Source organism: Neofelis nebulosa, chromosome 9 (assembly GCF_028018385.1).
Source record: "Neofelis nebulosa isolate mNeoNeb1 chromosome 9, mNeoNeb1.pri, whole genome shotgun sequence".
Lineage (NCBI taxonomy): Eukaryota > Metazoa > Chordata > Mammalia > Carnivora > Felidae > Neofelis > Neofelis nebulosa.
The window spans coordinates 113,339,958-113,355,937 of NC_080790.1; the positions used below are offsets into that span (position 1 = coordinate 113,339,958).

The 15,980-nt window shown below is 51.2% G+C and overlaps 1 protein-coding gene across 6 annotated transcripts in view; it reads right to left on the reverse strand.

Moving 5' to 3' along the window:
• Positions 1-14,890, reverse strand: part of SNPH (syntaphilin) — a 37,091-nt gene extending 22,201 nt beyond the window's left edge. Inside the window, exons 1-2 of one of the 6 annotated variants that reach the window (XM_058685135.1) lie at positions 14,766-14,890; positions 14,413-14,520 (exon numbers count right to left, since the gene is read on the reverse strand). The gene's annotated coding sequence lies outside the window, so the exon portion shown is untranslated. Of the gene's footprint in view, positions 1-13,850; positions 14,233-14,412; positions 14,521-14,765 lie in introns of those variants that run through there. The other 5 variants (XM_058685138.1, XM_058685137.1, XM_058685140.1 and 2 more) reach the window with 5 other exon arrangements.
• Positions 14,891-15,980: the final 1,090 nt, after the last annotated feature.

Here is a 15,980-nt window from a genome sequence, read left to right on the forward strand (position 1 = left end):
CTCATTATCTGCGGATTCTGTATTTGCAAATTCACCTACTCGCTAAAAATGATTTGTAACACCCACAGTCAACACCCACAGTTCTTTCACGGGAGGGGTGGAAAATGTCAGTTTCCTTGATGTGTAACTTCCCAGCTGGGGTGGAAGGCAACCTTGTTTCACTTCTTATACTGCAAACAAGTGTCCTCTTTGTGCCACATTTTTCACATTTTGGGGCTTTTTGTTGGTGACTTTGCTGTTTAAAATGAAAACAGTGTAGTGCTGAAAAACCGTCTAGTGTTCCTGGGCACAAGAAGGCTGTGATGTGCCTTTTGGGAAAATACGTGTGTCAGATGAGCTTTGATCCGTATGAATTACAGCGCTGTCCGCATGAGTTCGATGTGCATGAAATCAACAGCTGACACTAAAGAAGGTGTCTTTAGACAGAAACACACACAAAACAAGGTTCAGTATTGATCTATTGAAGAAAACGGTGTGACCGGAGGCTCGCAGGAGCCTCGCCCTGTGTTCTCCCTCAGGAACAATGGTTCAGTATTCACTAATTCAGGGTTTGCAGCGGCTTCACAGAACATACTACTGCAAATAACAAGAGTTGACTATACTAAGCCCAGCCATCCAGTGCACAGTTCTGCACACAATAGGTCTAGCTGTGGCTATGCGTAAGCATGTACACGCAGACCCACTCGTGTGTGTGTGCTCCACTCCATGTACTAAACACTGCCATTAGCACCAGCACTGGCAGGTCCCCTCCGAGGGATGTAATGACCGCATTCAGGAGCTCGGGAGGTAGAACCAGATGCTCCCGGATCCAAATCCCAGGGCAGCTGGGAGTTGTGTGCCTTCATGCTGGTCACACCCAACTTCCCTGTAGATACGGGAGGTTAATCAGTGTCCTGATGATAAAGAGAGGTTGTGCGGGACAACTGCCAAGCACAGAAGCCACAGCTGGGATACAGTATCCAGCAGGCAGCTGGGCAGAGCCTTTTAAAGCCCATGTATTTGCCTAGGGCAGGTAAGGGGGGCCCAGGAGAGCCACTTAGGGCCACCTCCTCCTGAGCAGACTGGCCTTCCTCCTCTTACAGACCTGGACATCATTCTGCCTAGTATGATCTCCAGGATCATTTGTAGACTAGGAGTCCAGGAGTCAGAGGGTCAAAGCCAGAAGGTACCCAGGGGCAGGGGACTCCAGAGGTCCCAGACTGGCAGCCCAAAGGCCATATCATGCCTATGGACCACTTTCCCTCAGCCTGCACGTGTATGTGTTTTAATCTGAGTCAACATTAATAAATCGAGACATTTCATATTTTAAAAAATCCGGATCTCTGTCTTGTCTTATGCCACCCAAAAGATCTTGCCTCTCTGTGTCTGCATTCCTGCACAGCACTGACCGGCTGAGGCTGGGAGGTGGCTCCTTTTCGCTAGTGTTCTTATCAGTGCCCTTGTACTTACACCTGGACTGTTTTTTGCTTGTTAGCTGCCTAGCACTGGAGTTTGGAACCTCTGGTCTAGTCCAATCTCACTTGACAGGATCTGAACTCAAGGGTGGGTGGTACTTGCCCAAGCCCCCAGGTAAATCAGTGGTGGTGCTGGGACTTGAACCCTAGACCTGCAGCTCTGAATCCAGGGCACTGAGATGCCCAAGGAGGCTGGGGACACGGAACAGGGAACTGGGGTGAGGGGGACATCCTGTTCAGGAAAAGGCTGCTGGGGCCAGAGGGGTAAGGCAGAGAACACCAGCTCTGGCTGCAATCGGCAGAAAGTTCTCTTCTTCCCACCTGCTGGCAAACACTGACCTTCCCTACCCTGTAAGATAAACTCCTGCACGGGCTCTGTTGACACAGTGTTCTCAGGTGCCCCTCTACCTGTCCTGTCCCACCCCCCAGCTCCCCCACCCCTGCCTCAAAGGCAAAGATTTTCATAATCATGGGGGGGGGGCATGTGGAGCCAGAGGTGGGTGGGGGGAGTGCTTTGTCCTAGGGCAAAACCTAGTTCTTAGCAAAGGACTGACCGCGAGCTTTAGCTTCCTTATCTGTAAAATGGGGGTTTCAATTATGAAGATTTAATTAGATAATGTACAGGAAGAGTCTGGCGCATACCTCCCAGAACATTCGCTTCTTTACCTTATTTTATAAACCAAGGGCCTGGAGACAAGTGAATGATTCATTCCAAGAAGGTCACAAAATGAAAAGGGACTCCCTTAGCTCCCATGGGGTAATTTTAAAAGGTTAGATATAGTTACATTTGCGAAAATATTTATTATAGCTATAAAAGTAGCACACACTTAAAAAAAAAAACCCTCCAGTTTTGTTGTTCAAAGATGAGCCCCTGATTAGTTTCACTGCTGCTTCTTCCAGTCTTTTTCCTTTTTTTCTTTTTTTAATTTTTTTTTTACATTTATCTATCTTTGAGACAGAGAGAGAGCATGAACAGGGGAGGGTCAGAGAAAGAGGGAGACACAGAATCTGAAACAGGCTCCAGGCTCTGAGCTGTCAGCACAGAGCCCGACGTGGGGCTCGAACCCACGGACCGCGAGATCATGACCTGAGCCAGAGTCGGACGCTTAACCGACTGAGCCACCCAGGCGCCCCTCTTCCAGTCTTTTTCTAAGCAGAGGGGAAAAAATGTCTTTTAGGGGAGGTGGGGGTTATTTTTATGTGGTTATAACCCTGGTGTGTATGCACCTTTGTATCTTTTAAAAAGTTAACATAGCTTAAGAATTGCCTGTGCCATGGCATATTCTTAATAAAAAGTTCTGTTTTTAAAATATTTTCTTTTTTTTAAAGTGATCTCTACACTCAATGTGGGGCTCAAACTCACAACCCTGAGATCAAGAGTCGCACGCTCCCCACTGAGGCTGCTGGGCGCCCCTATAAAGAGTATTTTATGGGCTGCATGATTTTCCATTTCATGGGTCATCATGGTTAACTTCTTCCCTTGTTGAATATTTAGTCTTTCTCACTACCAAAAAGAATGCTCCAACGGATACCTTTGTGCATAATTGTTTTTCTGTATTTTGAACTACTTCCTCAGGATAGATCCCCAGTGGTGGGTTTATAGCGTCAACGAATACGCTGCCAAACTGCTTTCCTAATGGGCTGAGTTACCAGATGATTCTCCCACCCATAACACATGCACATTGGCTGTGCTTCCCGTTTCACAAAACCACTGGCACTGAGCTCTGTCTCCTAAAGGGCAAGGCGTTCAAGCTCAAACACGGGAATTATCCAGGTGATTCTTCTGAGTCTCTTCGGCTTTGGGGCAAGTAGGGTCACCCCCAGTGGCAAGGGGGTGGGGTTAACTCCCGGAGAGACGTAGCTCAAAAGTAGCCTAGCTCCAAGCAGGACTGAAAGCAAGTCCCCCAGAGCCTCTCCCATGTCCCAAGCACAGCACCCCTTCCCCGTGTGGCAGCTCTGGCAGGCCCCTTTAGTCAGTGTCCACCTAGCACCTGCCTGCTGTGTGCTGGGTCCTTGAATGGTCCCAGCACTCAGATCCTGTCGGTGAAGGGCTGGGCTCAGGAGGGAGTAAGTCCCTCTCCAGAACTCAGGAGGAGGTACCTGTGAGCAGGGCTCTGAAGGATGAGCTGCCTGTGCAGGAGCATTCCGGATGCAGTGCGGGGTGGGGGCCAGCATTATGGAGGCGTGGAGAAGGTAGTGGTGAAGGAGGAGATAATGGTAGAGGAGGGGATAGAGGAGGAGAGGGGAGAGGAGGAGGGAGATGGGAAGGAGGAAGAGGAGGAGAAGAGCTACAGGGGTAGGGGCCCAGGAGAGTAGAGAGGGAGGCTGGGTGCTGGGGGAGGGCCTTTCATGCCTCTGGGTTCTGAGCAGAGGAATGACAAGGCTGGGATTATTTTATGGAAGCTAATGCTGTACCAGCTCTGCGGGGAACGGGCTAGAAAGAGGAGGAGAGGCACCAGGAGACCCTAGATGGAAGCAGGGGAGAGGGAATGAGAGAGGCAAAGATGGCTTCCAGAGAAACTGAGGACAGAGGCTCCTCAAGGCCCAGAAGGGAGGGGCTGTGGGGAAGGAGGGCGAGGGGAGAAAAGTGATGGCGCCCAGTCATCTGGGAAGGTCAGGGGTGATAGACACTAATCCTGCCTACCCAGGGTTCAGTCTCCCCCTTAGTCACAGAACCCTGTTGTGGTTCCGGGGTGGTGGTAACACCCAACTTAACCCGCACAAGCCTGGAGGGTGGCAGGGGCAGTTCTGAGAGCGGCAGCACCCGGCCTGGGCTTGCGAATGTGGCTGCGGTCGCTTAGCCCTCAAGGGCCCAGAGACAAGCGGGCATCATGCCTCCAGTGGCTCGGGTCTTCCCAGATGCCAGGAGCAGAGTGGACTCTGAATCGAGGCCTAGCAGACACGTGCTGAAGGAAGTCAGGCCAGGCCGCCAAATAGATGACCCAGAAGTCCTGAGAACCCCATGAGGTCGGTCAGTCTGGGTACAGGAAAAATGGCCCTGAGAGGGCTCCACGGTCCATCTCTCCTGGGACACAGCCTGGCACAGAGTCGGGAGCCAGGACATGCAGCTCTGCCACCAACTGAGTCACAAACCTAAGGGCACGACTCTCTTGACCCCTTGGGACCTCAGTCTCCCCATCCACAAAATGGCGATAATACCCCCTCCCTGATGGAGCTGCTGTGATGTCCCAGGATCTGCCTTCCTTGTCAGCCTGCTTCCCATCACATCTTCTTCCTAACCATCTCCCCTGAGCTCACCCTGTGGGCTCATGCTTTCGCTTATGCGGTGCCCTCTGCCTAGAAAACCCTTCCAAGCTCTCCGCCTACTTGTCTTCCAAGTTCAATTCAAGCATGGATGCCTATGTGTAACTTCACGGGAGACAGAGTTCATGCTCCCTCCTGGGTGGTCCCTTGCACACGCTCCCTTCAGAGCCCTTCTTCCACCAACAGTACACAGGCTATTTGTACACATGGTCACCTGTGGACCACAATCTTCCGTTTTTTGAGGGTTTCTAAGAGCCCCCCCGCCCCGCCCCCAGCCACAGGCATCTGGCATAAGCAGCATGTGGGCTGCCGGCGAGTGGTCAGGGGGCTCTGGCACCAGAGGCGACGATGCCCTCAACCAGGCACCACCCAGCCCCGAGCAGAGCAGGAAAGGTCGCCCAGCACAGCTCCAGCCCGCACATGCCCACACCTGGCCCAGTGTGAGGTCAGCAAACCTTCCTCCTCCTCTGCCTCCCAAAGGCCTTTGGATGGCAACAGACGGTGCTAACACTGCTCTGTGTCCTTGGAGTTGGGACGGTCAGCTAGAGAACTCTACTGGCCTCTTGCTCATGAGCTGTGCCCACCTTATAGACAGCTGAGGGATGCTCAGAATTACCTGACTCGCCTAGGGTCAAGGAACAAGAGGCATAAAGTACCGCACCGTGGGCCCTCTTCCTCTTGAGATCAGATGCCACACCCCATGGGATCTCAGGGACTGAGAAGCTGTTGAGATGTGTGACCTTTAAGAACCTCTAGGAGCCGTCCTTCTGGATTCTCCATACAGTGCAGAAGACAAGAATCTTTCAGAAGTAGAGGACCCACAGGAAGCCAGTCTCCCTGTGAGTCTCTCTCTCTCTCTCTCTCTCTCTCTCTCACCCACACGTGCACATGCACACCGAGTCTGAAACCCCCACTGGGCCCTCTAGGGCAAGACACAAATTGGGAGAAAATATTTGCAGAATATGTATTTGACAAAGAACTTGCATCCAGAACGGATGAGGAAGTCTCACAGTCAGTAATAAGACCAACAACCAAATGATTAAATCTTTAACCATGGGCCAAACGTCTGAACAGAAACTTCACCAAAGAAGATGCACGGATGGCAGATAAGCACACAAAAAGATGTTCAACATCATTGGTCATTAGGAAAATGCAAATTAAATCCATAAAGAGAGACCACTGCACACCTGTTAGAATGGTTAAAATTTAAAAGACCGATCATACCAGGGTGCCTGGGTGGCTCAGTGGGTTAAGTGTCCAACTTCGGCTCAGGCCATGATCTCACAGTTCATGGGTTCGAGCCCTGCATCAGGCTCTGTGCCGACAGCTCAGAGCCTGGAGCCTGCTTCGGATTCTGTGTCTCCCTCTCTCTCTCTCTGCCCCTCCCCTGCTCACACTCTGTCTCTCCATCTCTCTCAAAAATAAATAAACATCGGGGCGCCTGGGTGGCGCAGTCGGTTAAGCGTCCGACTTCAGCCAGGTCACGATCTCGCGGTCCGTGAGTTCGAGCCCCGCGTCAGGCTCTGGGCTGATGGCTCGGAGCCTGGAGCCTGTTTCCGATTCTGTGTCTCCCTCTCTCTCTGCCCCTCCCCCGTTCATGCTCTGTCTCTCTCTGTCCCAAAAATAAATAAAAAACGTTGAAAAAAAAATTTTTTTTAAAAATAAAAAAAAAATAAAAAAAAAAATAAATAAACATGAAAAAAAAATTGTTTTTAAAGACTGATCATACCAAGTGCTGGTGTGAATGTGGAACTGGAACTTTCATACACTGATGGTGGGATTGTAAACCCAGAGTGGGGGTATAACCACTCTGGAAACACTTGGGAAGTTTCTTAAAGAGTTAAATATATATTTGCCAAATGATCCAGCCATTCTACTTCACTCCTAGGCATTATCCATACAAAGACTTACATGCAAATGTTCACAGCAGCTTTGTTTGTAATAGCAAAAAACTGGGGAAAAAAAAAACAAAAACAAACAATTGTCCATCAGCAGATGAAGGGATAAACTAATCGTGTTTTTTCCTTTATCCATATACTTGAATACTACTCAGCAATAAAAAGGAATATATTGATATGCAAAACATCATGAATCCCAAAATAATTATGCTGAGTGAAAAAGTCAGACCCCTCCCCCCCCAAAATCACATACTGTATGATCCCATTTATATAAAATTCTAGAAAATGCAAAGTCATCTATAGTGATAGAAAGCATATCAGGGGTTGTTGGGGGATGGGGGAGGCATGAGAGGGAGGAATATTACAAAGGGGCAGGAGGAACCTTTTCAGGATGATGGGTTTATTCATTATGTTAACTGCGATGATGATTTTAGGGGTTACACGATGTCAAAACCTACCAAATCATAGACTTTAAATACATGCAGCTTGGGGCTCTGTGCTGACAGCTCAGAGCCTGGAGCCTCCTTCAGATTCTGTGTCTCCCCCTCTCTCTGCCCCTCCCCTGCTCATGCTCATGCTCTGTCTCTCAATAATAAACAAACGTTAAAAAAATTTTTTTTTAATACGTGCAGTTCATTGCATGCTGCCTTCAATGAAGTTGGAAGAAGGAGAGAGGGGAAGGGGCCGGGGAAAGAGGAGGAGCACACGGGAGTCTTTCTTAGGATGCCAGGCACACGCACGGACACACACACGCAGACACTGAGTATGAAATTGCTGCTTGGCCTCTAAGAGTCTCTCAACCCAGGATTCCATCTAAAAGGGACACCAAGCTACTTGTCATTTGCTCAATGCTTTTCCAGAGTCCTCTCCATGTGCCTGGCTTGGGCTGGGCACCAGGGGTTCAGAGATGAAGCAAACCCAGTCCTTGCTCTAGGAAGTTCATTCTTTGCTCGAGGAAGTCCATTCTGGAGCAGATTTCCCAGAATTCAACCTACACACTTAGCCACACGCCTCAAGCACACCAGCCGGGTTCCCTTCACACCTCCCCTGAGGTCTTTCTCTGCTCTAGGCTTCCTCCACAAGCAGAGGCCAGCTTTTCCTCTGTGCTGGCCAGGCGGCAGGGCTGTCTGTGGAGACACTGCTTGCTGTCTAGACCTCAGCACAGCCCCAAGCAGAAAGCGGCGGACCTGGGCTGCAGGGCTGGCGTGACTTCTGCAGAATGGTACCTGCCCCTCCCTCTGAGGGGCTGCCAGAAGCCTCTCCTGACGCCTGTCTCTCTAGGGTGGCTTCTGTGCCAGGCCTCACAGGCCGTCAGCCAAGTCCCCTCCTTCTGAGGCTGCAGACCAAGCTTCCAGAGACCCTGTGGCTGGGAGGCCCGGCCAGCGCCAGCTTCAAGGGGGCAGTCTGGAGGCCTCAGGCCCTAGAGACGCGATCCTGACAGAGCTGCTGAAAGGGACACAGTTATGGCCTTTGAAGCTGTGGGCCCAGAAGCAGATCACAAACTGCCAAAGTTAAGGACGCCATATGCCCTGACCCAGGCCTGCTGTTCCAGCCTTGTTTCCCTTCTTTGCCCTCACTCTGGAACTTTACATGAAAGGCACAGAGGGACAGCCTGCCGCAGACACATTTTAATATGCGCACTTGAAAATGTTGCCTGGTTGGCCACATTTTAAAAACAAGGGAGATCACAAACATCCCATTTCTAGCTTATAAATCAGAAGGCCTGCAAACACCAGACCCACTCTCTTGCCTGGGAAGGGTGGCAAGAGCAGGCCAGCAGCCACCCTCTTCCAAACAAGCACTTTCCAGTTTGCTGCAGTCCCTGAACAGCCCAACGGACCTGTTTTGCCTCTGTCAATAACTGCCTTCGAGGCCCCTTGCCTCACACATTTGATTCTGGCATAAAGACCTAATGACCTTATGAGGTAGATGGCATCATGTCCCCATTTTACAGAATAGGAAACAGAGCAGCGTGGCTCCAAAGCCAAACACAAGAACACTGGTCGGTGACTAAATGAGTGAACCATGGACCGTACTATTTTTAATAAAGCAAAATGTATTTACTTTGAAGGCATACCTTCCCCCCCCCCCCCCCGATATTATATAGTCTCCTTACTCTGGGGACAGAGGTGTTAAAATGCTCCTTCTTTCACTCTACCACGATAGTAAACAGAAATCTCTTTAAGTGTCACTTGAACGTCCTTATCGGGCAAAATAAAAAGTTGGCAAACCTAGGATGGATTCCCAAATGTACTGATCTTTGAAATCTAAGTGTGAGAAGCACTGCTCTGCTATATAGCCTGCTTCTGCCATTTCTCCTGGTAGAAGAAGAAGAAGAAGAAGAAGAAGAAGAAGAAGAAGAAGAAGAAGAAGAAAGAAAAAGCAAAAAACCCACCCCTATCGGCATCTCATCCTATCTTTGAAGAGTTGGCTTTTGAACTGAGCATTCCCCAAACCTTCTCTGTCCAGCAAACCCACAGAGCATTTGTTCATGCCTCTTGTTATATTTATCTCATTCTTCCTCAAGTTACGGTTATCTATATCCTACCCACTCTTGCACCCGCTAAAGCGGTGACAGAACAGAAGAAACTGCTGAATTGTTGGCCAGTCAGCGCTTCAAGAGAACCCCACCTCTGCCTGGCATTTTGTAGGTGGGGAAGAGCAAAGGGCCTGGCCTCAGACCACCCAAGGAGTTGACGGCAGAGCCGAGGTGAGGACGGGAGTCTCCTGATGCCTCGGTGCTGGCTTTCTTTCCACTTCTTTCCACTTCACCAGGCTGCTTCCCAGAAATTCCCTTCTGCTTGGCTCAGCACCTCAATTCAGAGGACAGTGCTGAGCATGTGACAAACACTTCATGAATCTCTGTCCATTAGGAGGTGCAAAGCAGCCAGGAGAACACAGGCCTCCTCCTCTCCAAGGGCCCTCAGCTCTAGCTTCATATCACCTGCATCAAGCCTTCACTCAGCGTGAGCTGCCCATCAAATAAAGAAATGGCCCTCCGGCCCCTGGTGACCTGGATGTAGAAAGACCCCATATGGCTCAGGAATACAATCCCAATTAGGCCAGAGTTATGATCCCAGCCCTGCTGAGTAACCTTGGGGAAATGCCTTCACCTCTCCAGGTGTCAGGTGCTCCAGACAGGTGGAAAGCTGAGAATAGATACGAAGAATTCCCCAAGCCTACTGGCTTGGTTATCCAGCACTAGCCAGGCTTTCCAAGAGGAATTTCAGAGTCCTTTCTCTAGAGTGTCTTAAGGACAGGAAAGGTTCTCGTCCACCTGGGACAAATGGATTATTCCATTAGAGCTGTGCCAGAGTGAGCTTGAATGGCTCCCCCCTGCCCCCAGACTCTGTGGCCACTTTTTGTGTTGCTGGGGTCAAAAGCCAACATATCTTTTTCTTTTTTTATGTTTTATTTATTTTTGAGAGCAAGAGAGACAGAGCATGAGCAGGGAGGGGCAGAGAGAGAGACAGAGACAGAATCCCAAGCAGGCTCCAGGCTCCGAGCTGTCAGCACAGAGCCTGATGAGGGGCTCGAACTCACAGACTGCGAGATCATGGCCCGAGCTGCAGTCGGATGCTTAACTGACTGAGTCACCCAGGCGCCCCAAAAGCCAACATATCTTTTTTTTTTTTTTTTTTTTTTTAATTTTTTTTTTTTTAACGTTTATTTATTTTTGAGACAGAGAGAGACAGAGCATGAACGGGGGAGGGTCAGAGAGAGGGAGACACAGAATCGAAACAGGCTCCGGGCTCTGAGCTGTCAGCACAGGGGCCCGATGCGGGGCTCGAACTCACGCACCGCGAGATCGTGACCTGAGCCGAAGTCGGCGCTCAACCGACTGAGCCACCCAGGCGCCCCAAGCCAACATATCTTTAAAACAGTTTGGAACTGCCCTAAGCTGGATGGATGAGGATGATGCTGATTCACAAACTCAATTCAGAAAACAAGGACACGATGATGGCATCATCTCTATAAAGCCTTCCTGATCCACTGAACAGGAAAGATCATCTCCCCTCTCCGACACCCCACTATATACCATTATCAGTCCACAACCCAGCTCCCAGACGGTTTGTCACACCTACATGTTTAGATGTTTGTCTCCTACTTAGACATCGGTTTCTTGAAATGAGGGATCACCTCTTACTCTTTCCTGTACCCCATGCACTTAGCCCAGGGCCTGGCTAAGAAACCATAAACGAACGCTGAGCCATGTTTAGCTAGACAAGGAAGCCCTCCCACCTCTATTCTGGGACAAGGTGGCATTTAGTTCTTTTAGAGCCCACAGATGCATCCAGTCCATCTGCAGGATGGGAACGCCAATTTTCAGAGGGACACTGGCTTACCCAAAGTTATTCAGTTAACGAGAGGGCTCAGACTCGAAGCAACCCTTTTGACTCAGTACGGTGCGCTTCCAGCTCTTTCTCAGCCTCTCCAACACATTAGCTGTGTAACTCTGGGCAAGGCTCTTTGTCTCTGCCCTGGCTTTCTCTTTGTGAAATGGGTAAAAACCATAATGGGATTGTCTCAGGGATAAAACAGAGCACAGCACACAGGGAGCACTCAAAAAGCGTGTCTGTTGTGACTGTCATTCATGACCAGCCCTTCTCCTCAGGGAAAGGGCACCACCACCCATCAGCAGAGCAGGGCTCAAGGTGAAAGGAAGTCTTCCCAGCCCCGACCTATACACAAGTTCAAGCAGCAAGTTCCCTGCAGTCATCAGTTTGGAGAAGGGCCTGATCTCCGCCCAAGAGCACACACAACTCACAGGGATGGCGGCAAGGTATGTATGCGGAGGCAGCGAAACCTTTGGAAGAGCATGCTCTTCCGGGTCAGACAGACCTGGCGTCAGGTAACAGGCTGCCCTTCCTGGCTGTGCCATCTTGGCAGCCACTCTCTCTAAGCCTTGGGCTCCTCGTCCTTCAAATAGGTATAATTTGTTATGAGGATCACCTGAGGTAGGTAATGGCCTGGTACTCCATAGATGATACTAAGAGTAATAATACTTGTCCCATTTTTTAAATTTTTTTTTTTCAACATTTTTTTATTTATTTTTGGGACAGAGAGAGACATAGCATGAACGGGGGAGGGGCAGAGAGAGAGGGAGACACAGAATCGGAAACAGGCTCCAGGCTCTGAGCCATCAGCCCAGAGCCTGACGCGGGGCTCGAACTCACGGACCGCGAGATCGTGACCTGGCTGAAGTCGGACGCTTAACCGACTGCGCCACCCAGGCGCCCCAATACTTGTCCCATTTTTATTTAACCAAATGCACGCGATAAAATGTCCAAACCAGAAAGGGCCTTAAGGATCCAGGAGCCCAGTCCTGTCATGTTATAGCCGGGGACCCAGAGGTCGTGGTTGGCCAAGGTCACACAATGGGGCGCTGGTGGAGTGAGAGCCAGGGCTGGGGGTCTCCGGATTTTCTACCGCATGTCCATTTTGGCCCACTCGATTCTCCTCATCTGTTCCTCCCATCCCCACCCCCACCCCCCACCCCCCAGCACAGCGAGGGGAAGAGTCACATTCTTTCCAACCCTCTTCCTTTCACACTCCTCTGAAACCAGCCAGCGCTATCTGTTTGCCAACGTCACAGTTCTGCCAGGCACACGGGGCCCCTTCCAGCCTTGAGGAGAAGGTAAAACAATTGCTGGCTACTGGCAATAGTAATAATAACAGTATTAGTAATTAACAGTGATAATAATGGCAACCAACAACCTGCACAGTGCCCTGTGCTTAACAGTGTTTTTCCTACAAACGTCAGCACATTCCACAGTTTCTCCCTAACCTCGTTGGCTTAGGGGCATAACTGCCTCAAACTTATTCAACACTTCCTGAGCACCTACTTTGTACCTAGCCACAGGCTAGAGGTTAGAGAGGACAAAGATGAGGCCTCTGTTGGGAGGAGTTCACGATCTAACAGGGATTTAGGGCAGGTGGGGACATAACTTCACTTGGCCCAAATGATGCAGCCACAAAATGCCCTGCCCCAGCCTATGGGGAGCCTTCTTTATCACGATGCCAAGGGGCACAGTGTATCTGTGGAATAAATGGGAGCAAGGAAGGGCGAGGCCTAGGCTGGAAAGGGCAGCAGGAGGAAAAACAAAGAATAGAAAGTCCAGACACCAAACACTCGATTGCCTGTCTCAGAGAGGTTCTAGTGGGAGACTCCAGGGAGGGCAAGGGAGCAGCAATAGGACCCGTATGGAATCAGGAGGCCTCGGCCCCTGACCCCCGCCAGCACACAAGATTCTGATGCTTCTTGTCCCTTAGGGACTTTGCCCTCGGATGCCAAGATTTTCCAAACCCAGTGCTGGGGTATATATGCCTCCTTGGGACCATCATTCTCTAGAATGATGTCACAGCCCTTGCAGTGGAAATGTTTGTACCTCCTGGTTGCTTCTTAGGCCCTCAGCCCAACACACTCCAGCATTCATTATCCCCTGGCAGGGACGCCATCCGCAGGGATGTGGAAGAGATTGGCAGGGTGGGGGAGGGGGAGAGAAGAGGCTAAAAGCAGCCACCCCTCCCCTCTTCCTCCAGTCTATCTCTCAAGTCCTGAGTCCCTGAAAACCTACTATGTGCCAGGCACAGGCACTATTTTAGGTGCTTTCATATACATCTCATTTCATCATCCCATCGACCTACTCAGGCATGTATGCCTCTTCCCAGATGTGCAGATGAGGAAACTGAAGCTTGGGGGTGGGAAGTAACTCGAGGAAGGTCACCCCAGTGACAGCGTAGGGATATCAATATAGGACTGTCTGATGCCTCCGGTTCCACGAGGCTCACAAGGTCATGTTTCACTGGAGAAGTCCACAGTTGAAAGAGACCAATTGAGGAAACCCCAATTATTTCATAAACCCAAGTTTAAATTCTGGGTTGCTCTGGTAGAGAGATCCCTGACATGTCAGAGCTACCTGAGTGGCACGTGACAACCATACAGACCATCTAATCCAACTCCTGTATTTAACAGATGAACAGACAGACACCCACGCCTAAAGAATTTTAAGATGGCTACTGGTGGCCTCCTAGCAAGCTAAGGGACTAGAACCCGAATCTCTGGCACTTTCCCTACACCACCCTGCCTGCAGAGATCACCTTTTCCTGATAAGCTCCTGCAGCCCATCCCACACCGCCAGATGGGCAGAGAAGGCAGAGGAAACAGGCAGCTGTGTGACCAGGCCTCTCCTCAGTCTGTCTGCAGGGTTGAGGAAGAGAATCTGGGGCTTACCAGGCTAGTAGGTGTTCTGCTGAGCGGAAGGAGAGAGCATCCTACCCCATGGAGGGTCCAGAGAGACACACTCAGATCTCCTGCTTCAGGGGTCATGGGCATGTTTTCCAGACCTACTGCAGGGCCCTGACGCTTCTCAGGGGGGAATGTGGTAAAGAAGCAGTCGTTGGCACTTGACCTTGGGTTGGGTGTGGGGTTCCACCCGTCTCCCACCCCTAGGTACCCTTGCTCCTCCTCAAAAAAGGAAAGGGGCTTAAATATTTGCCAAATGCTGAAAGAGGAAGACATTTAGGAACGGGGCGGTCCCTAGACCTCTCCTAATCGCCCACCTTGAGCATCTTCCCCGCTGCAACCAGCATCCTGTAATTAGTGATTTTCACGGGTTTGGGGCGGGGTGGTGGGGGGGAATGAAGGGAGGGTAAGAATGAGTCACAGTTAACCCCTCCTCGGCCGATGCCCTCTGAGGGATTCTACCGCAGCGGGCGGTCGCCAGCGGCCCCCGCCCGCCCGCCCGTCGGGTGCAGCGAAGGGCCCCCTCCGGGCTCGGCCGCGGCCTCCTCACCTGAGTCCGCTGGCGCTCCGCAGCCCCCGCCGGCTCGCACCGCTCCGGCCCCGCTTGGCGCAGCGCCTCTGCAGTCGCGGCTGCAGCTGTCTGGCCCGGATCAGCAACCTGCGGCGGAGGGGGGAAAACGCACAGACAGGGGCGGGTGAACGCGGGCGGGGACACCCGAGCCCCCCGCAGCTGACAGCTGGGCCGCCGCAGCCCGAAAGCCTGGAGGGCAGGCTGCCTGCCGGGCGCTCGGTCCTGTCTGCTCCCCGGCGCGGCCCGCGCCTCCCCTCCCCCCACCCGCACTCGGCACTCGGTGGGAGCAGCTGGGCGGTGGGCCCCGAGGTCCACGGGGTCGCTGTCATCACCTGCCGAGGCTTCCATGGCTTCGGCTGCCCTGCCCAGGCCGCCGACCTGCTCTCCGGAGCCCCTGCTGGAGGCGGCTCGCCAGGGCTGGGGCTGCCGGGAGGGAGGAAAGGGGAGGGTGAGGTGGATGGAAGGGACCAGCCAGTGGGCGGCTCGCTGGCAGCTGCGTAAGCGGCCCGTCTTCACTTTCCTTCTTAAAGAGATAGTTTGCATCTTGCCTCAGAGGGTGCGGGAGTGGGGGCGCGAGCACGCACGGGGTGGGGTCCTGTCCCACCTACTGTGTACAGCCAGCCTGTGTTTAGAGTTGGGCATTGCGGCCGAGAGGAAAGCACATTGTCTGCCCACTGACAGGCTGTGTGATCCTGGGCAAGTCCCTGCACGTCCCTGGTCCTCAGTTTCCTCACCTGCAACGTGGATTGATGATACCGATCTCACTTCCTGGCACGCTGCCGGCTTATGCTAAATAGTAATGGCATCTGGATTCCATTCGGAACATTTTTCACTCCCTCATTTTTCACATCTGAGTACCAGGTTGCTTATTTAATGCGAACAGCATTTGGGCTATGAAGAAAAATGATGGCAAGAATCTTAAATATCTGAAAAGTCACGTTTGTCTTTGAAGTATTAAGATGGCGAATCTTTGAAAACATGGAAAGATAATCACAACCTAAATTAAACGTTCATTATACACCTTGTCCCTCTGTGTTCCATCTGCTATTGTAAGGGAGACTAGGGGACCACAGGAGACAAAGGGACCTTGAGGACCCTACGTGACATAGTGATTTCCTCCTCTCCTACTCCCTTTGCCCTAGTTTTGCTGGATTTCCAGCTAACATATTGTATACATACCATCTGTCATTGTCACCCCCACTAGAACGTTCGTGCCATGATGGAAGGAACCCTGCTATATTCCCAGTGCCTAAAGTAGTGCCTAACACATAATCAGGTGCTCAGTAAATATGGACTAAATGAGAGAGAGAGCAAGCATACATTGTGCCAGGGCCCCGCCTTCCCTAAGAACACTAGGCCTGATGCCATCCTGGTCTCCTAAAACTCTTATATCCTTAAATCTCTGTCTGCTCTTGGTGAGGTTGAACTTGGTACCCTCTACCTAAGCTGATGGAGAAGCATTTGTATAGTGATTTTACCAATTTTATATCTTGACTCTGCAGGACTGGCCTGGTGAGAAATAGTTAATATTTATAATGTACATGAAA